General features: G+C 44.8%; 1 protein-coding gene across 2 annotated transcripts in view; it reads right to left on the bottom strand.

Moving 5' to 3' along the window:
• Positions 1-2,175, bottom strand: part of LOC134949241 (cytochrome P450 2F2-like) — a 157,386-nt gene extending 155,211 nt beyond the window's left edge. The window contains exon 1 of one of the 2 annotated variants that reach the window (XM_063937714.1): positions 2,074-2,175. The gene's annotated coding sequence lies outside the window, so the exon portion shown is untranslated. The other variant, XM_063937716.1, reaches the window with a different exon arrangement.
• Between the last annotated feature and the right edge of the window lie 11,525 nt (positions 2,176-13,700).

Below are 13,700 nucleotides of genomic sequence, written 5' to 3'. Positions count from 1 at the left end.
ACTCCTTAAACGCCTGCACCACTACACACTATCTTACTTCTACCCCGTACACTCCTACACCACTACTCACTATCACTCATCTACCCCATACACTCCTGTACAACTACACACTATCACACATCTACCCTGTACACTCCTGTACTACTTCTCAATCAACAAATGGTCACTTTATTCATAAAGTATTCCTTATTTATTTACAATATATATATATATGCCTGCAAGGATTTCAAGCATCCGAATCGCAATGGGACATATACTATCAGACAGGTGATTACATGCAGCACATCATATGTTGTCTATGCCATAGTCTGCCCGTGTGGGTTGTTCTACATTGGGCAGACTACATGGAAATTTAGTGAAAGGATGGCGGCCCATCGTTCCGCCATCAAATTGACTTTAGAGGGCAAACCGGTGGATCAGCCGGTGGCCCGACATTTTCAATCAGCTAATCACACTATTAATTTGTTAAAATACTTTGGTATAGAGCATGTACCACCGACATTGAGAGGTGGAGATAGGGCTAAAATCTTGTTAGAAAAAGAGACCCGGTGGATTATGAGATTGGACACATTCTGGCCCCGGGGCCTCAATGACAAGGTCAACTGGAATGTATTCGTTTAGAGTTTTAGGTTTAGGATGATTCTTACTTCTTGTATCTATAAATCCATCAATGTATTTGGTCCTGCATGTTTCATTAGTTGAGTAACGGGCCCTTCACAAAATGTTTTGCATCACTAATTGCAGTTTTTTGCAAAACGGGGTGCTTAAATTTAGGGATAGTGATTTTCGGGTGTGGAGTAGACTCATGCTGCTTTGATCAATGTGATTTATGGTATTGTTGATATGCAAGAAAGTTGTCTCTCATTTTATGTTTTATTTTGTATGTACTGCACTGGATAGTTATGTTTTTCATATTTTTCATATTTATAGGGAGCAACCTCTGATTCCGTGTCCACCAAGCACCTGGTGATGGGGAGAGCAGCCAGTGGATCTGCGTGTCATAGCGGCTGTGCCTGGCTGACCGGCTTGCGCCGGGTAGTCATGGCAATGGTGACGTAATGGGCGGAAGTGACGCGGCGGCTCGGGACCCGGAAGCGGGTTGGCGTGGAGGAGACACGGCAGTGGGTATGCTCCAGGGGGTATTTAGAGGGGTAAGTGTTCTATGTTTGTTTGTGTATGTTTGTATTTGGCCTGAGGAAAGGGCTGTTGCCCAAAAACAGCTGTAGCCATTGAATACAATTTTATTGCAATTATCTGTCTCCAGTGCCGTTCATCTTTTGGAGCTGTATGTTTCTTTTGGATCTGGCACGGAGCACGTTGTTATAGAGAGTTTGTGAGTGCCGACTGCTTTGCAAGGATATATATATATATATATATATATATATATATATATATATACAAAAAGTATTCCTTATTTAAAAATAAATATATAAAAAAAATACTGTTACTCTAAATTAATTGCAACAAAGTTGACATCACAATTATTTCAGGAATCCAAAATAAATAATAAATGTATTATCAGCAATAATATGTATGCTAAAAGTTTCCCAAACCCCTGTGCTACGTATGTATATTAAATACAAATATAACACAATAACTATCATATAATCAGAAATGGTTCATGCTGAATTATCAAGCCTGAAGTTATATCAAGTTATAACTGTAGACCTACCAATTAAATATACACAGCATTCACCACTATAGGTACTATAGAAATATCTACTGTATACAGATTAGAAGCTGCTGAATGAGAGAAGAGGAAGAGCCTTTCGATCAAGTGCTGTATAAAATAAATAAGACATTGTAGTAGAAAGTTCAAATCAAGCAGTCACATATGTCACATATGGCATATATTATAGCACATATTTTAGTATATTGACTTATAAGTGTTCCTATTCACTACAAGGTCCAAACCTGATTGATCTAGAGGCAGAAGATGTGTCCCGTCTGCTGCAGGCTGTGGTAGCAAGGATAATGCAGTGTAGAGGAGCCTTCAATTCAGTATTGACTTGTGATATTACATAACCTGATGGTATAAAAGTACACGCTTGGAGAAGATATAAAGTCACTTACCTGAAAAGTCTGAAACTACAGAACTTCAGGCTACAGAACTCTCTGAGAGGTTTATATATTCACGAGGGCTTAGATTAATGTGCTGGGTGCCAAGGAAATGTCACAGTACTTGCAAATATTTATTGTCATGATTCCAACTTCAATGTGGACTTTGCTAAATCTGTATCCAGTCCTAGGCTGCAACCTCACATAGACTTCCATACTATAATAAACAACTAGTTCCTTCAATCACCATACCTTTACAGTAAAAAGCTCATGAAAAGCACAGTTAGCCCAAATTACTAACCGTAGGCTGTAAACTAAATAAGATGAAAAGTATTTCAAAATACATGATTGGCTTATTATAGACTCCAACTTCAATATACTGATTTATGGACAGTTTGTGTGAGATATTATTACTGTCATTTGAGTTTCAGTTGAATTATAAAGTACTGTAGTTTAAAAACGAAGGCCTAATTAATACAGCCAGCATACAAGCCTCCTGAAATGAAAGTGGCCTCTTGGGTTTCTATTGCTGTGCGCTACTGCGTGGACTCCAGTCTTCCTATTCTCCAGGGAGGCTTCTTGCTCTATCCCAAGATGGCATAATGTTTGGAATAATTGCATTTATTCATGCATATAGCATTAATAAACATTGCTATGTATGCGGTAAGTGGTGGGATGTATTGTATACCAAATGCAATGCTTTATACCGCCTGTCCTATTTGACAACACAGAATTCCTTCCCCAATCTGCCTCTCTGGTCACATGATTTGATATGTGCAAAATGCCTGTGGGTCTGCATACGCACGCGTGTATGGATTTGCATGGTACGCAAAGCATGGTATGCAATGGGTATAGTCACTGGCATATCTATAATGGGTGCAGAGTGTGCGGTGGCCATGGGCCCTTGGGTCCAAGGGGGCCAACACACCACACACCCTACAGCCATTTAATTATAGTCACCTCTTCATCAGCCCCGGCTGCACAGCGGCAAATATCACTCAGAAAATGTCCCCCGCAGCTATTTTCCTGTGATTTGCGCATGCACAATAGACATGTCCCAAGAACACGTAACGGGTACCATGTTCCCGGGGGCCTGTGCATGCGCAGTAGCCTACTGCACCATCAGAGAGGAGGGGGCCCAATCAGACTACACACACATTTTTGGAATACTTACCCCTCTGGAGTCCTGCACCAATGTCTGCAGTGCTGTGAAATCAGCATGAAAATGGTGCGGCGGCCATTTCCCGGAGATCTGCTCATGCTCGGCAGAGTCTGATCCCTCTAGTGAGGGGCCAGAATGGAGGAGACTGTACACGGGCCTCCTCCTCTCTTAAGGCGCCTCTGTGCATAGTACTCTCATATAGGGGGTAATTCTGAGTTGATCGCAGCAGCAAATTTGTTAGCAATTGGCCAAAACCATGGCCCTCATTCCGAGTTGTTCGCTCGCAAGCTGCTTTTAGCAGCTTTGCACACGCTAAGCCGCCGCCTACTGGGAGTGAATCTTAGCTTATCAAAATTGCGAATGAAAGATTCGCAATATTGCGAAAAGACTTCTCTGTGAAGTTTCTGAGTAGCTCGAGACTTACTCTGCCAGTGCGATCAGTTCAGTGCTTGTCGTTCCTGGTTTGACGTCACAAACACACCCAGCGTTCGCCCAGACACTCCTCCGTTTCTCCAGTCACTCCCGCGTTTTTCCCAGAAACGGTAGCGTTTTTTCACACACTCCCATAAAACGGCCAGTTTCCGCCCAGAAACACCCACTTCCTGTCAATCACATTACGATCACCAGAACGAAGAAAAAACCTCGTAATGCCGTGAGTAAAATACCTAACTGCATAGCAAATTTACTTGGCGCAGTCGCACTGCGGACATTGCGCATGCGCATTAGCGACTAATCGCTCCGTTGCGAGAAAAAAATAACGAGCGAACAACTCGGAATGACCCCCCATGTGGACTGCAAGGGGGGGGGGGGGCAGATATAACATTTGCAAAGAGAGTTATATTTGGGTGGGTTATTTTGTTTCTGTGCAGGGTAAATACTGGCTGCTTTATTTTTACACTGCAATTTAGATTTCACTTTGAATACACCCCACCCAAATCTAACTCTCTCTGCACATGTTATATCTGCCCCTCCTGCAGTGCACATGGGGGGTCATTCCGAGTTGTTCGTTCGTTGACGATTTTCGCTATGCTGCGATTTGCTGGTAACTGCGCATGCGCACGGTACGCACAGCGCATGCGTTTAGTTATTTAACTAAGAACTTAGTAGATTTATACAAGCTCGAGCGAAGTTTTTTCAACACTTGAGTGATCGTAGTGTGATTGACAGGAAGTGGGTGTTTCTGGGCGGCAACTCAGCGTTTTCACAGCGTTTGCTAAAAAACGCAGGCGTGCCAGGGAAAAACGCGGGAGTGGCTGGAGAAACGGGGGAGTGGCTGGCCGAACGCAGGGCGTGTTTGTGACGTCAAACCAGGAACTAAACGGACTGAGCTGATCGCAATCTGTGAGTAGGTCCGGAGCTACTCAGAAACTGCAAATAATTATTTAGTAGCAAATCTGCTAATCTTTTGTTCGCTATTCTGCTAAGCTAAGATACACTCCCAGAGGGCGGCGGCCTAGCGTGTGCAATGCTGCTAAAAGCAGCTAACGAGCGAACAACTCGGAATGAGGGCCATGGTTTTGCCCAACTGCAAACAAAATTGCTGCTGCGATCAACTCAGAATTAGGCCCATAGTGCAATATTTTGCCAAATTTGTCTAATTCATTAGTAAACTCCATTCTATCAGTAGTGTAGGAGATAAGCCTCCTCTAGCAAGTCCCTTCAATTGTCTGTACGATACCGTTTGTTTACCAATCGATTTGCAATCCCAGGAAGCAGACAACACACGCAGTTATGTCCACAAAATGAGACTGAAGCTACTTTATTCAGCATGACATTATAAAGCAGAAAGTTACTTTCATGAAAAATTTATATACGTCACAAAGTATAACAAAATGCTTCTCTTCCCAGAAACTCCCTCTAGCTAACCGGGCCTAACCCCCTCCATTGTGTCCTTCAAGAGAAGTCTAAACACAGGGTAACTGTCTAATAACATATTTTCAACACTTATAGCTACGACCTTGCTTCGCACAGAATGTACTAACTATGAAATGTCAGCATTATTTTGATTTATTAGCAAAGCATCTTTCTTATTCACTACATCATGGCTGCTACTTAACAAAATGGCTGATACTGCTTAAGCTCAATACATCTATCTCCCTCAGTCCCTCCTTTTCATAATAAAATGACATTACAGTTGATAATAATATGACATTACAGTTGAGCTACAAGGCATCACACAAACTCTACCTAAAAGAGACTAAGCAAACAGTCTAGCTATAATAGTGCTAAAGGCTATGTTCCCATAGGACCGTGCTTGTCACTCTATCCCACAGAAGGTAAAGAACCGTTCGCATCATGGGGGTAATTCTGAGTTGATCGCAGCAGGAATTTTGTTAGCAGTTGGGCAAACCCATGTGCACTGCAGGGGAGGCAGATATAACATTCGCAGAGAGAGTTAGATTTGGGTGGGTTATTTTTGTTTCTGTGGAAGGTAAATACCGGCTGCTTTATTTTTACACTGCAATTTAGATTGCAGATTGAACACACCACACCCAAATCTAACTCTCTCTGCACATGTTATATCTGCCTCCCCTGCAGTGCACATGGTTTTGCCCAACTGCTAACAAAATTCCTGCTGCGATCAACTCAGAATTACACCCCCCCCCCCCCCCCATATCCATTAAGGTAGACTGTTCACAGCTCCTTCTTGCCAAGCTCTTCTGTAGTTTCTTAAACTTTGAGGTTTCATATCTTTGAGTTTACAGATTTCTTTCAAGCTAAAAGGGAAGGAAACAAAATAACATCTTAAAACACAGGTATATGCAAATTGCTAAGCCAACAATTTTTAATAAAAACATCACTATTTCAACAATCTACTTTTTGATCCCGCTAAACCAATTAGCTGGGTTTAAGCAGGACATTTCTCTAAACCACTTCTTGCGCACTATTTGTTTCATTAGTAATAAATATACAACACATTCTTGGAGTTCTCCTCATACACATTTTAAAAAATGTCACACTCTATTTTGTAGTATGTATTTGCTCCAAAGAAATGTAAAACCCTTATACGCTTATATGTAGTGGGGACAGATGTCCATTCCCCTCCTTTTCCAGATGTGGGTCCATGTGAGCCCAGCATTTCTTAACTAACTGGTATCTTTGAAATCCTAGAGATTTCATGATCTTTACTTTAATTTGCTTAACACAAGATCTAGTGACTTTGATACCACACTCCTTATATACTATATATATATATATATATATATATATCACATATATAAGAAGTACATACTTATATACTAAACACTGGTACGTAACTGTGGATTGGCGGACCTGTCAGTTTCCCTCTGCCATCTCCTGTGAGGGATATAGAGTATATTATGATTACAATAAGTACTGAAGTTCCCAATATAATGACCCATAGCGGTCTGTCTAGTTTAGGCCCAATTGGCCTCTGCACGTTTATGTATTTCATTGTTCAAACTTAACTTGAGCAAAGTTGCAGTGGAACCCAAGTCTCTCTTTCCTTAATTGACACAGAAATGGGCGTGGTCAGCAACACTCGATATGGACCATCAAATCTGGGCTCAAGTGACTCTCTGACGTGTCTTTCCAGATACACCCAATCTCCTGGTTAAAGCTTGTGGGGATTCAGATCTGCTCCTGAATCAGGGAGAGAGGCAAAACTAGAAAATACAGAGGTGTCAGTTTCTTCAGTAAGACTTTTTACATATGCAGACAAATTACCATATTTATGCTGTGACTTTTGTGGACAATAACATCCTATCTTAGGTATGCTATCAAACAATCTTTTATAAGGTGAATAACCTATGATTTTACTGAATATGGTTCTACTATTAACCAGTACTAAAAATAAACACTTTAGCATCCCTTTCTGGTTTCTGTGACACACCCACTAACCTGTGGGGGATACATGGAATGCAGTTGTATTCCCAAATCATACCTTATGTACTACATTATTTCTTTAATGAAAATAAATACCGCTATCTGCTACTATGACTTCTGGTACTCCATATCTGCAAATAACTTCTGAAACTAATTTTCTAGCTATTGATTTTGCTGTGGCTTTTGCCATTGGCAAATAACTGAAAATGTCTGTGGCTACCAATACATCTTTGGCAGTTAGATATAGTCAATTTGCAGTCTTTGAAATGGAAAATAACATTTTGGGGGATTGCTGTCTTGACCTTCTGTCCTAGATTGGACATTTCCACATATCCAGTAGGCTTGTACAAACTTGGTTGCAGCTGGCAGTGCTGTAACTAGACATTTTTGCGCTGTGTGCAAGAAGCAGCATCGGCGCCCTCCCCCCCCCCCCCCCCCTTTCATATAAAAAATTGGTCCAGTGCGCACTGTAGCCGTGCAACAAAAATATAGGAGCATAAGAGTGAGAGCTTGGGGCTGAGGGCGATAGACGGCAGATGCTCTGCTGCAGACAAAGCGCACAGGGGAGCGGGAGGAGCGGCCGTCAGCGGACCATATGAGGGAATAGGCGGCCAGTCGGGGTGTCTATAGATGGTGCACCCACAGGGCAAATGTGCATAGCTAGTTACGGCCCTGGTCATTGTGGAGAGCAGTGAGTAAGGTTGAGTGTAGGGAACAGTGAGGGTGAGGTTATCAAGCAGTGAGGGTGGGTGTAGAGAGCAGTGAGGGTGGGTGAGTGCAGGGAGCAGTGAGTGACTGAAGCAGAGAGAGTGGGTATAGCGAGTAGTGAGTGACGGAAGCAGAGAGAGTGGGTATAGGGAGCAGTGAGGAAGGGTGTAGGGAGCAGAGAGAGTGGGTATAGGGAGCACTGAGTGACGGAAGCAGAGAGAGTGGGTATAGCGAGCAGTGAGTGACGGAAGCAGAGAGAGTGGGTATAGGAGCAGTGAGGAAGGGTGTAGGGAGCAGAGAGAGTGGATATAGGGAGCACTGAGTGACGGAAGCAGAGAGAGTGGGTATAGCGAGCAGTGAGTGACGGAAGCAGAGAGAGTGGGTATAGGGAGCAGTGAGGAAGGGTGTAGGGAGCAGTGAGGGTGAGTGTAGGGAGCAGTGACGGTGAGTGTAGGAAGCAGTGAGGGGAGCAGAGAGAGTGGGTGTAGGGAGCAGTGATGGTGAGTGTTGGGAGCAGTGACGGTGAGTGTAGGAAGCAGTGACGGTGAGTGTAGGAAGCAGTGAGGGTGAGTGTAGGGAGCAGAGAGAGTGGGTGTAGGGAGCAGTGATTGTGAGTGTAGGGAGCAGTGAGGGTGAGTGTAGGGAGCAGAGAGAGTGGGTGTAGGGAGCAGTGATGGTGAGTGTAGGGAGCAGTGACGGTGTGTGTAGGAAGCAGTGAGGGTGGGTGTAGGGAGCAGAGAGAGTGGGTGTAGGGAGCAGTGATTGTGAGTGTAGGAAGCAGTGAGGGTGGGAGAGTGAGGGGAGCAGAGAGAGTGGGTGTAGATAGCATGTAGGGAACAGTGAAGCACATCACTGCCTGTTGTAACCTCTCCCTGCCTCTGTAACTAACCCCAAACCGCTTCGGTCCGCTCCTGCTCTGTAGGTCTTCCTCCGACAGTGGTGCATACAGGGGGGGTTCCAAGTACCCGGAAACCTTCCCTGAAGACACAATTTTTTTATTTGAGAGACGGAGACAGCTGTGTCTCCGTCTCAGCAAAAGCCGCGATCGCGTGCAGCTAACAGAGAGTTGCTTAGCTCGGCTCCGGCTCCTAAAGTCATGTGTACAATATGAAGCGGAGGGGGGGAGAGCTCCGGTGCCTGACAGGAAATCTGACAGCTAAGCTGACCGGTTCGGTCCGCTCCTGCACTGTAGATCTTCCTCCGGCTCCTAATGTGTAAGCCGCTGCCAGCGCTCCGGAGCTCTGACTAGTACAATAGGAAGCTGAGGGGGGGGGGGGGAACAGCTCCCGTGCCTGACAGGAAATCTGACAGGCAGGCAAGCTGACAGAAACGGACAGGCGAGCTGCGGGCAAGAGGGTGGGCAGCGGCACACGGATTCAAGCGAGCGCGGGTGGGGGCCGCCACAGCTGCTTTGCGCTGGATGCAGGTGACTGCGGCAGGGGGTGGGGGTCAGAGAGAGTGTGCCAGTTGCGCCTACAGTGCCTATGCGCTGTGGGCAGCGCACACTCGGCACATATGTAGTTATGTCTCTGGCAGCTGGATAACATCCTGGAGCTATCCATCTTCCACTAACTAAATTTTCCATTTGATCCTCTCCCAGGTGTGTAAGTCCATGGCTGACTTAACACATAAGTGGATACAAGCTTCTGGGTAAGTATAACTTCTCTTCTAATTTCCATTTCTTCTTCCTGTCTGGCTCCTCTTCTCTGCCATGCTGCTTTTTCTTCAGGACCTGCTTGTTCCTGAAATTTCTTCAAATCCTGTAGATCAGGCGTTTGAGGCTTTGCTTCTTTCTGTTACTTCTGTATGTGTGGTGTAGACGGCTACCTTTACTGGTTGTTTGGTTGCTTTCTTTATCCACAGGCTACTTTCTCACTCTCTCCTGCTTGGTTCTGACGTTCAATCAGCGTAGCATAATCAGGCACCTGGTCTGGCACTGGAATGGTTACTGGATAGGCTTGCTTTTCCTGCTGTCTTGCTGCCCTCTTGGCTTCAGCATCTTCCAGATTGTTGCCTCTTGTTTCAGGAGTGTCATTTCCTGCATGTGCCTGGATCTTCATTACTGCAACCTTTCCTGTGATCCTTGCAGAGCTCTGAACTGGTGTCTGATCAGAGAAGCATGTTGTATGTCTTCGCCACTTGCCTTCTTGAAGCATCTGCTTTTCCATATCTGGCCCACACTCTTGTACTGGGATGGTCAGGATCCTGAATCCACAACTTCATGTGCAGTGGTTACTACATGTCCTGTATAAGGAATTCCATCCTCATGGTACCTTGATCCATCCACATATAGCTCATGCTGAGCATAAGGTAGTTCTTGTTCAAGTAAATCCACACAATCATGGGAAAAAGAAAAATTTTGCCGTTAGTAGAACTATCATCTTGCTATGGATTTTGCTTAGTAGAATTATCAGCTTGCTCTGGACCATCCCTCTGCGTCCATGATGATCTGTCTGTACCCTCCTTCTCTGGACCACCTTCCTGGTCCTTATCATTATCTTCTTTCTTGCTGATCCATCATTAGATAATGAAGATAATCTGTTTCTCCCTCCTTTTGAATCTTGAGATTCAACAGCTTAATTTATTAATGCTGGAAAAAGGGTTGCTGGGTTGAGGGTAGTACATCTTCTGATGGTTACGTTGTTGGACTTAGCAGTGCTACTTCATACATGGTCAGCCTTGCTGCTGACAGGTGTTTGGTTCTTGCTTGCTGAAGCTATTCTGTACCTACATGTGGTACCTGGATGATAAGCTCATGCTTCAGCACTATGTCTGTGCTCTTGTCCTCTTCTAGGACTGTTGATTTAGCACTGTGTCTGTGCTCTTGTCCTCTTCTAGGACTGTTGCTGCTGCCACTGCTCTGATGCCGGTAGGTGCTCCTTGAGTACTGCTGTTAAGCTTGCTTGAGTGGTAGGCCACTGGTCTTCGCCTCAGTCCATAATTTTGCATAAGGACTCCTATGTATGGTCTTCTTCGTGAATAGTCAGGTAATTCTAGGGCTTGAGATGAGGCAACTGCTGCTTTCACTTGTTCAATTGCATCATTCATCTGTTGCTGTGTGTAGGATGCGGACAGGGCCGGTTCGAATGCCCTCGGCGCCCCGGGCAGGGAATGGGGGCGTGGCTTACTACAGGGGGCGTGGTCAGTCACGCCCCCTGTACAGCAGAAGCGCCGCTTAAATGCTGAGCGGTGCGCGATGACGTCATCGCGCACCGCACAGCAAAAGGTCCTCTCCGCGAAGGGAAACTAGACGCGTAGTGTCTAGTTCCCTTCGCGGAGAGGACCTTTGCTGTGCGGTGCGTGATGACGTCATCGCGCACCGCTCAGTAATGGTCCTCTTTGCGAAGGGAAACTAGACGCTACGCGTCTAGTTCCCTTCACGGGACCAGAGCCGCAGGAGCCGGGGGGACACAGCGGGCAGCGGAGGGCACAGCAGTGGCGGATCTTGCCATGGTGCGGCGCCCTCCGGATGGCGCCAGCGCCCTCCAGAAGGCGGCGCCCCGGGCAAAAGTACTGCTTGCCCGTGGCAAGATCCGCTACTGGATGCGGACCCTCTTCCCTTTCAGTGTTGTCATACAATGCTTGCATGTAGACTGATGCTAGAGGTATCCGTTCTCTGCAGTATCCTACTAGGCCCAGGAATGATCATCTGACTTGCTTGACACTAGTTGGCATCTTAGCTTGCAGTTTGAATTTATTTATTTCTTCTGTGAGCTGTTGGGTACCTTGAGTATCCTATGAAGGTTACCTTTTGCTTTGCTAGCTGCAAGTTCTCCTTTCAAGGCTATGCAGTCTTGTTCTTCCAGAAACTTCAATAAGGACACTGTACCTTCTTGGTACTTCTGTCAGTGGTGGTGGCAATCAGCAGTTCATTTACATACTCTAACTAGCTGTGTGTCTTCTGGATAAACCACTTGGTGATGTAGCCCCTCCCTAGGGTACTTTGGTCTAGTAGTATTGCTTACTTTCTTCCACAACTGGTACTGCGGGAATGAGCCAATACTGAACTTCTGTTCCAACTTGCTTCTAAAATGGTTCTTTATTTCCTTTGATAAGTTGCTAGAAAATTTAACTTTTGCTGGTGTGTACAGTATTCTTGCTTGGATAAGCTTCAGTACATTGTGTCCCAGCAAAGTCACTGGACATGTAATCCGAGGTCAAGAACTGCACTAGTATTGGTGACTGTAGTTCTTGCATCTCCTGTCCCGTAAAGAGTTTCTGATATCATCAGTTCTTATGATACCTCCCGCTGCTGTCTTCTGCATCTGCTGGCTCCAGTAGTCATTAGACACAATACAATTATGCATGTCCTGCTCCAGTGGGCAAGGTGACTGTAATTATACCTTCCATTGTTTCTTCTGGAGACATTATGTTCACTGGGGAGTACCTGAAGAAGCTTGTACTTTATATTGGCAGAGGAAGCATCATTAATTTGCCTTCGGGGACTTCTTCTGTCTTGTTCCTTATTATTTGCTTTGACTTTGGAGTTGCTGGTGCTTCAAATCTTCTAATCATGGCATCATCTCTGTAATCTTGCCATGTAATACTGACCAATTGTCAGATGTCTTTATTTGTCTTTCTTAAAGCATACTTCCTTTAGTCTCCAAACTTTCATGGGACCTTCAAATTGCTTCTCAACTTTTATTTTTCCAATCACCTCTCCTTATGATCCATCCATTATCCTACATACTTTGTCCTTTCTTCACTTGCATATTTTTTCCTTCTGCTGCTGGTATGTAGCCTACTTAGTCTAAGTTCACCCATGCTGGTGTTCAGCAAAATGGTGTCCATGCTGGGAGTTGTTGTTCCTCTTTGTCTTACTTTTCCTGTGAGAGGTAGGCTTGTATAGCAGCTTGTATTTCAGGTTACATCTTTGCTTGACCTCCCAATCCAGTTATTGTGATGGCCTGATCTGTAAGTAAATGTGGAGGAATCTGGTTGTGCATAAAAACAGTTCTTGAAACCCTTGTGTCTCCTGTGGGTAAAGTCACTATTGTCAAAATGCCAGTGGCGGCTGGGTACACTGCTGCTGCCGCTGACGCAGGGGTTGCACACACTCACATTCTATCATCTCGTGTGTGCTGCCTAACATATGGCTGATAAGAAACCTGTTGCTGTGCTTTTAAAACCTGTTCTAAATTTACTTAACAGGATATATATATATATATATATATATATATATATATATACTGCTCAAAAAAATAAAGGGAACACTAAAATAACACATCCTAGATCTGAATGAATGAAATATTCTTATTAAATACTTTGTTCTTTACATAGTTGAATGGGGGTCATTCCGAGTTGTTCGCTCGCAAGCTGCTTTTAGCAGCTTTGCACACGCTAAGCCGCCGCCTACTGGGAGTGAATCTTAGCTTATCAAAATTGCGAACGAAAGATTCTCAAAATTGCGACCACACACCTCTTAGCAGTTTCTGAGTAGCTCCAGACTTACTCGGCATCTGCGATCAGTTCAGTGCTTGTCGTTCCTGGTTTGACGTCACAAACACACCCAGCGTTCGCCCAGACACTCCTCCGTTTCTTCAGCCACTCCCGCGTTTTTCCCAGAAACGGTAGCGTTTTTTCGCACACACCCATAAAACGGCCTGTTTCCGCCCAGAAACACCCACTTCCTGTCAATCACATTACGATCACCAGAACGAAGAAAAAAACGTGAGTAAAATACCTAACTGCATAGCAAATTTACTTGGCGCAGTCGCAGTGCGAACATTGCGCATGCGCACTAAGCGGAAAATCGCTGCGATGCGAAAAAATTTACCGCGCGAACAGCTCGGAATGAGGGCCAATGTGCGGACAACAGAATCACACAAATATTATCAATGGAAATCAAATTTATTAACCCATGGAGGTCTGGATTTGGAGTCACACTCAAAATTAAAGTGGAAAAACACACTACAGGTTGATCCAA

This window comes from Pseudophryne corroboree, chromosome 8 (assembly GCF_028390025.1).
Source record: "Pseudophryne corroboree isolate aPseCor3 chromosome 8, aPseCor3.hap2, whole genome shotgun sequence".
Taxonomy (NCBI): Eukaryota; Metazoa; Chordata; class Amphibia; order Anura; family Myobatrachidae; genus Pseudophryne; species Pseudophryne corroboree.
This window is presented reverse-complemented; position numbering and strand designations above follow the sequence as displayed.